The 8,017-nt window shown below is 38.5% G+C and overlaps 1 non-coding gene across 1 annotated transcript; it reads right to left on the minus strand.

Annotated features, from left to right (window-relative positions):
• Positions 1 to 899: 899 nt before the first annotated feature.
• On the minus strand, positions 900 to 1,063 carry LOC129082002 (U1 spliceosomal RNA). Its single transcript, XR_008530358.1, has one exon. It is a non-coding gene; the product is annotated as a U1 spliceosomal RNA (small nuclear RNA).
• Between the last annotated feature and the right edge of the window lie 6,954 nt (positions 1,064 to 8,017).

Consider the following 8,017-nt stretch of genomic DNA (forward strand, 5'->3'; position numbering starts at 1 on the left):
ATTTTTCATGACCTGAAGTAAAATATTCAACCCCAGGAGCTATAAAGTAAATATTGACAATATGACTATATTAAACATTTAACTATATAGTAATATACATATTAAAAAAGTTAAAGGACAAGGAATAGAAAAGTACTTGCAACACACCTAAAACATGGTTAATAGGTTTTTTGTTTCTTGCTTTTTTTTTTTTTTTGGAATAAAGTTCTACAAAGTTTTAATCAATAAATGAGTAAAGAATACCAAAAAGTAATTTAAAGCTTTTTTTAAAAAAATAATAGAAATAGGCAAGAAATATACTAAAATAGGTTTAGTTTCAACAAATAGTAAAGGAACAATAAAATAACATCATTGTCACAATCAGATTAATGAGTATTAAAAATATTGATAATATAAAGTATTGGCAACTCTGAAAGGAACTGGGTATTCATAGAAACTTTTTCTTCATCTTAAAGCAGTCCCTTTAGCATATTTTGCAATGCTGGTTTGGTGGAGGTATAGTCTTTTAGCCTTCTTGTGTCTGGAAAATTCCTTATTTCGCCTTCCATTTTAATTGAGAGCTTTCCTGGGTAGAGCAGTCTTGGTTGCAGATCTTTGCTTTTCATGACTTGGAATATTTCTTGCCATTCCCTTCTGGCTTGCCGTGTTTCTGTTGAGAAGTCAACTGCTAGCTGTATTGGGGCTCCCTTATATGTTACTACCTCTTTCTCTCTTGCTTGTTTTAGGATTCTCTGTTTGTCTTTGATATTTGCCACTTTAATGATGATGTGTCTTGGAGTGGGCCTCATTGGGTTCCTCTTGAATAGGACCCTCTGTGCTTCCTGGACTTGTGTGACTTTTTCTCTCCTCCAATTAGGGAAGTTTTCCTTCATGACTTTTTCTTTTTTTTTTTTTTATTTCAGGGGAGAGCGCGAACGCAGTCCCCCACTACCACAAATTATGCAGTCGAGTTTCCCACATTTGGGGAAATCGCAGGGGTCAGCACATCCGGAGTGCAATGGATAAGCCTCGCCCTGGGAAAACCACCTTCGTGATCATGGTATCTCCCCTGCCAGGTAAGTGTCCTTCATGACTTTTTCAAACAGGTTCTCTATCCCTTCCTCATCCTCTTCTCCTTCTGGTATCCCTATCATATGGATATTATTGCATTTCAGGTTGTCCTGCATTTCCCTCAATGCCTTTTCATTCTTTTTGAATCCTTTTTCATTGTGTTGCTCTTTCTGGGAGCTTTTTTCTACCTTGTCTTCCAGCTCACTGATTAGATCCTCAGCTTCATCTAGCCTGCTTTTGATTCCTTCTACCGTGTTCTTCAATTCAGAAATTGTATTCTTCATTTCCTCTTGTCTCTTATTGATGGTTTCTATGTCCTTTTTCATGCTGATATAGTTTGCAGTAAGTTGCTTGTAGTTTCCTTGTAGTTTTTTGTAATTCCCTCTGAGCTCACTGAGCTCATTGAACTTCCTTAGAACTGTTGTTTGGAACTCAATATCTGATAGTTTACCTGCCTGTTTTTCATTTAGTTCTCTTTGTGGGGATTCCTCCTTTCTCTTAGAGTAGGGCATATTTCTTTGTCTTCCCATCATTTGTGAGACTCTTCTCTTTTGCTTCTGCCTCTTAAATTGATCTGTCTTGATTTCCTGACTTTGTGTTGTGAACTTCTATTGTAGGAGACCGCTGTTTTTACTTTCTGGATCTGCCTCTGATGATGTCAGATGCTGAACCTGTCTGACTTTAGCCAGTCTGTTCAAGACTTCCAGGAATATGCTGTCTGTGGCTGTCTCCTTCAGCTGTTAATCTATTCACTCTGCCTATATGGCATAATTTTTAATAGTTGGTTACATATTTTTTCTGATTTGATGAATGAATTTATTTTTAATCTGAGTTACTTGGGAAGACTGGTTTATTCTACATCTCTTCATTTTGAAAATATAGTGTCCTTTCTATATTTTAATTGCCATGTGTATCTTGACTCTTCAGTTTGATTCAACTCTTCTTGAGGTCAGGGCAATTGTACTGCTGTTATCCTTCATTGCAGCTGGCACAGTACTGGATTGGTTGCTTTGCCTTTAAATTAATTTTTTTTTCATCCTGTGCTGAAGTCATGACCTTTATTTGACTTTATCTCTTGTTCATATCAGTATCTTACAATGATGAGAACATGATGTTTTATCTATGACTTACATTTAAACAAATTAGGCAGATTCATTTACTAGTAGATAATTATTCACTGTGATAAGAAATCTATTTAGTCAATTATTTCGATTTACTATGGTTGGCTGATAATTGTACAGCATAATCAGAAATAATGGAATAATTTTGGTGAGAGAGGAATGTTGGTGAGTCTTCCAAGTAATGAATGATTGACAACACTAGTAAAATTCCTACAAATAGAGATAGACATTACTATTGATTTCAAGGTGCTTTCAGTACAGCTGAGGAGATAAAACTCTAAAGAACAAAATACTGTCTGGCTGCATATTGGGATGTTGGTTGGGGTTTGATACTTCTCAAGATCATTACATTTCTCTCTTCCCCAGAGCATTTGGTTGGGAATGGGACTAGGACTTGTTCCTCTACTGCAACCAACAGAACATAAACTGAAATACACACAAAAGCAATTTTTTATAAAACTTATTATGCTTTCACATTTTTGTTTTACAAAGATGTAAAAACTACAGTTTTTCTATGAGGTAGAAATAATTTACCATGGCCAAGTAATCTTCCCCCTCCCTACCCTCCCTTGCCCCCACCTAGTGTTGTTCACTCTATGTCTATGAGGCATACTCAGCGACACACTGATTTCCCATTCATTGAGGTTTTAGGGAAACAGAGGCCAAGCAGATCCTTTGTCCTTCAGTGACCACATGCAGATTATATAGAGAATCTATTTTGTGATAAAGCCTTTTGTGCTCACAAAGGGCAAAGACCATAAGGAGTTGCTAAAAGAATATGAAACCTCTTTGTAATTAACTTTTAGCCCACTTATTGTATCCAATACTTCACTCTTAAAGTTTGGCTACCTATCCTTAGGTAAGGGTTTTTTTATGCTATTTTCTTCTTCATTCCTATCAATTGTTCCCATCCCTGGTAAGCCTAAATACTATCCTACAAAATATGACTCTTTCCCTGTCTCCCCTCCTTCTCTCCCTCCTTCCATTTCTTTTGGATTATTTTATAATTTGATTTAATCCTACAAACAAGAAAGAAAAGAAAGAATCATTACCTTTTCTTTAAAGATTAAAAAAATCAAAAACTCAAAGAGAATTTTTCCCAAGAGACACAGCTAGTGAGGGGCAGAAGTAGGGTTTAAGGAAGAATCTTTCCACTCCAAAGCCAAAATAAACCCGTTGATAAAATGGCAGTTTCCTGGAGGACAAGTACTAGACCTTCATCTATGTGTCTGTAGGACCTGGTGTAGGTCTTGGCCCAGGACAATCAACAAATTTTTTTAATAGATTCTTAGGTTGGATCTTGGGATCCCCAGTTGGAGAAAGCCTTAAAGGTCATTCAAAACCTTGTTCCTAAAAGGCATGAACCCATCAGATAATCTGGAAGAAGTGAGCCTTAGAGGCTTCCTTCCCAAGACCAACTTGCTTCTCTTACCATTGCTACATAGTCCTTCTGAACCATTGCCCACAAATCAGAGAGAACACCTATTTGTCTTTTAAATCACTTAAAATTGTTTCTTTGAATAAAATTAATATACCTTTATCATAGAAAATGTCAAAAACCAACTTAGTAAAGAGGAAAATTAAAAACCACACATGATCTCACAACAGAGTGTAATCACTGTTGTCTCTACATTTTCTTCCAGTGATTTTTTCTATACAAACGTTTTCTTAAGCAGAAAAATACAACTATATTGAGCAAACTTTTATAACCATTTTTTACTCAAAATATATTGTAAACATCTTGCAATGTCAATTATTATAGATGAATATCACCTTCAATAACTCAATAGCTTTGCCTGGGCTGGCTGGTTGGGTGGGTAGGTTATCATTCATCAGCTGGAGATATATGTTTAGATCACAACTCTTTTAAATGGTTTATTGATGGTGTCATTCATGCAGACACTTGCTAGCAGGGGTGCAGGAGTCATTCATTTGTCAAGTTTGCTTCACTTAAATGTAAACCATGCTGTACATCCACAATGAACCAGAGAGGAAAACATTATTATTATTAATTTTTATTTATGTGGAAATATCACATCTAATTTGATACATTATGGCAACAAAATGTATCTAATGGCTCAGAAAATACAATAATTTCAAACATGAAATATTATTCAGAATTAATTTAAGATGATATTCAAAAATTCAGTTCCACTGGAGAAAGTTTATCATATATGGAAATGTGTTTTTACCCAAGAAAAATAATATTAAAAGAGTGATATAATTTTATGATTAACAAGGTAGCATATACTTAGTTAACTGTAATGGAAAATAATGTATTTGTTTATTAATTTTATTTCTTATTTTACTTCTTCCTGTATCTTTTTGGATAAAGACAAAAAAATCATTTTCTACCTATAGGTAGCCACCTTCCTTAGTTTTTGTGTATAGCTGGGGTATAAAACGAAAAACAAACAAAAGGAATTAAATACATGGAGCTAGTTATAAAAGCCTTAAAGAGATGAAACCAGACAAAAGGAAGAAGTAACCCAGAAACTATTTACTACAGGTAGAGAATAAAAAGGAAGGAGTTAGTGTTTCCAAAGTGCAACAAACACTGCCTAGTGAGCCAGTTAGTGAAGGCATCCTGCACAATGCAGTCACCAGGGAAGATGGTGGCACTTAGCAGATGCTGGAGCCCTGGGGTGGACCACCCAATAGATGCTGGCCTCACAGACAGGGAACCACATGGTCACTACTGGAAGCATCAAGGAATGATTACTGTCACGTATGCTGGGATTCTTACAGCAATGTAGCTACTTCCACAGTTGCCAACAGAAGCAAAAAAGAAAAAAAGAGAGAGAGAGAGAAAGAGGGGAAGGAAGAATAACAACATGTTCCACTTCTAATTTCTGAATTCCCACTTCTGCCTCCTTATAGGCGGAATTCATTATGAAGGTAGCTGGCATAGAAGTCTGAACAGAGTACAGAAGGATGGGTATGGGAATGACAGAAAATAGAGATTCACCCTTGAGGAAAACATCATTACTTTTCTACCTCTTGGTGATAAAGAGAAAACTTGATGGCAAGACTAGAGCTCTGGTTCTGATTCACTTGGAGTCCTTGCAGTTTCAGTTGGATTTTGGAAGGACTGTCTAGGGGAAGGATAGTAACCATCAAAAAGGCCTTTCCCTTTCACACCCAGCATCAGTTGCATGGGGGAAGCAAGTACCTGTTATTTGGCCATTGAGAGATGGGGTCAGTGTACTCTCTGTCATTAGTTGTATGTTAAGGCGCAGAAAGGCTGGCAAAAGGCACAGAACTGGACAGCTGGAGGATATGACTCTAGACAACATGCTTAGACTTCTTACACCTATCCTCACCCCATCCTCCTAATCCAGGCCTCCTGAGACAGGTCTCAAACAAGCAATTCCAGGTTTGAGCTTCAGTAATGCATAGAATCCCAGAATCCTGACCCCAACTTCTGAGGCCTCTTCCAGTATGATCCATACCTCAAACCTCAGGGCAAGGATGATGTTAAAAGTCTTAATATAATTCTCTGAATAACAAGTGTCCCAAAACAATTACACATAATGCTCATTACACAGTGGACTGGGTGAGTGTGTCACAGACTTACATCTAAGCTGAGATGTTTATAAACTGGTCACTGGGAAGAGAGTAGGAAAGCAGAAAAGATGCATAGCTATTCTCTTGGCTGTGAAAATACCATACATGACCCTTGCGAGAATGAATGACTGCAGATGCCTAAATTGATTTATTTTTTCACTTGGTGCATATGGAGGGCCCACTGTATGCCATTTATTTCTGCCAGGTCCAGGGGATACAGGGGTGAGCACTCACTGCAGAAAAAGCTACATCAGAAGCAGAAACCACCCCTGCCCCAAACTTCTACACGAACCCTCCTTCCAGTGGTTTCTCTAGACCCTTGGATGTCTTATGATGTAAAGGCAATTCCACTTTACACACAGATACACTGAAGCCTGGAAAGAATCACTGACTTCACAAGCTCACATTGGGAGTCAGATGCTGTCAGACTCAGAATCCTGATCTTTGGATCTTTAATGGATACTGCTTCATTTCTCATCATTCTCTCTTACTCCACATGCCCAGGTATATGGAGCTGTGTACCAGAGTGTGGTCACAAAGGTCTTTGATGTTGACCCAGCGGGTAGAGTTGTTGATCTTGTAGCTACTGAGTCGATATCCTTGGGGTGAGCTACCCCCAATCACATAGCTGGTGTCCCTGGGAGTCCAGGTAGAACAGATACTTTTGGCCATCACAAGTCCCTCCAAGTTGTGTCTCACATTTTAGGTGAGGTCCACAGACAGTTCGGCCTAGGACGGACTGCAGCTTTGAGAGTGAGTGCAACATTATCCACAGGGACAGCTAGCCCCTGGGTTCTGTGGTAACTGTAATTTGGTGGATTCACAGTCTGTCCCAGAAAACTGTGGGCTGAGGTATTTCTCAGAATGCAGTCACTCAACACTTGGGACAGTCTTCAGAAGCTAGAAGCAGGGTGTTGATTGAAAGTAAGCTCCCTCACTCTAATCCTGGCATGGGACGAGGACCTATGAATTTCTACCTCATGACAATGGTAGAGCTTGTCATGGGTGGGGTCCTGGGCAAGTGCCAGAACATGTGGACCTCAACCTTAGGACTTTCTCATGACTGCCCACTGAGGAGATGTTGAAGCAAAAGTAATTCTGGTTGACATTTTTTTCTTTAAGACATTAAAGCATATTGCCGGTGATAATATTGAGGTTGTTGGTTCCTCTGTTTGGACATACCCTCTGGAAAAAGTCTATCATGAAGTTGGATGAGCATAAGGGTGTCTGGTATGACAGAGCTCCTTTGTTGTAAACAGGTTACATGTCCAGCAACCCTTTCAGCAAGGCCTGGTCTCTGTCGGCAAGTGCCACCGGGCTGCAGACCAGCAGGGCCAGGTCAGTCCAGGACCCGAGGTAAGCAGCAGCGGGAGGCCCCTGGCAAGGGCTTCATACCCTCTGGAAGCTTATGCCTTTTTTCAGAGAGCTCAGAAATGAATGAATAAATGGTTGACTAAAGGAGGAAATTAACCTTGTCCTTGAGGAGGTACCATTCCCTGGCTTATGACAACTTCACTCAAAGACAGAGATTTTTCTATTACAACATTCTCTGCTAAGCTTCCTACTTCCTATTATCACAAGGGAAAGGAGGGAGCATTGAATCACAAAGTTTTATAGGAATTCAGCGAAGGGAAATAGCATTGTGTAAATACTTTGAAAATATGCAGGACTTGAATGAAATATATGTTTTACATGGCAAAAAGATTGAGAGATGTTATTCCAGGCAGGAAGAACAGTAAGAACAAAGTCATGGAAATAAGAAAGAATATGTTAGTGTGATATGTAAGAGATCAGTTTGACTGAAACACTTAGTGTTCCTGGAAACCATGAGAAAAAAGGTTGCACTGGAGATGTCTTTATTAAATGGAGGATCTTCAATGTTAGATGCAGGACATGCCATTTATTTTTATATCTTTAGTGCTATACCCAGACCGTGATACAGAATAGGCATTTAGCAAAAGTTTAATGCGCGAATGAATAAATAAATAAATGAGTGGATAAATGAATACATGAATGAATAAATGAGTTTGATGAGAGAGAAAATATTCAAGTTGAAGCCAATGAGTCTGGATGAATAGTGATGCTAACTGACCAAAATGGGAAGTTTAGGCACGATAAATTAGAGGTAATGGAAGAAACATCAGGTGGAAATGTCTGATTTGGAATTAAGAAGACTGAGTCTAGGTGTGGAGGTTTCTGAATCATTATTACAATAGTAACTGACACCATGAGTCTGGATAAGCTGTGGAGGGCAGTTAGAATAAATGTGAACAGCAGAA

The sequence above is a fragment of the Pteronotus mesoamericanus genome, unplaced genomic scaffold (assembly GCF_021234165.1).
Source record: "Pteronotus mesoamericanus isolate MK-2021 breed Mesoamerican mustached bat unplaced genomic scaffold, CSHL_Meso_final contig_123, whole genome shotgun sequence".
NCBI lineage: Eukaryota > Metazoa > Chordata > Mammalia > Chiroptera > Mormoopidae > Pteronotus > Pteronotus mesoamericanus.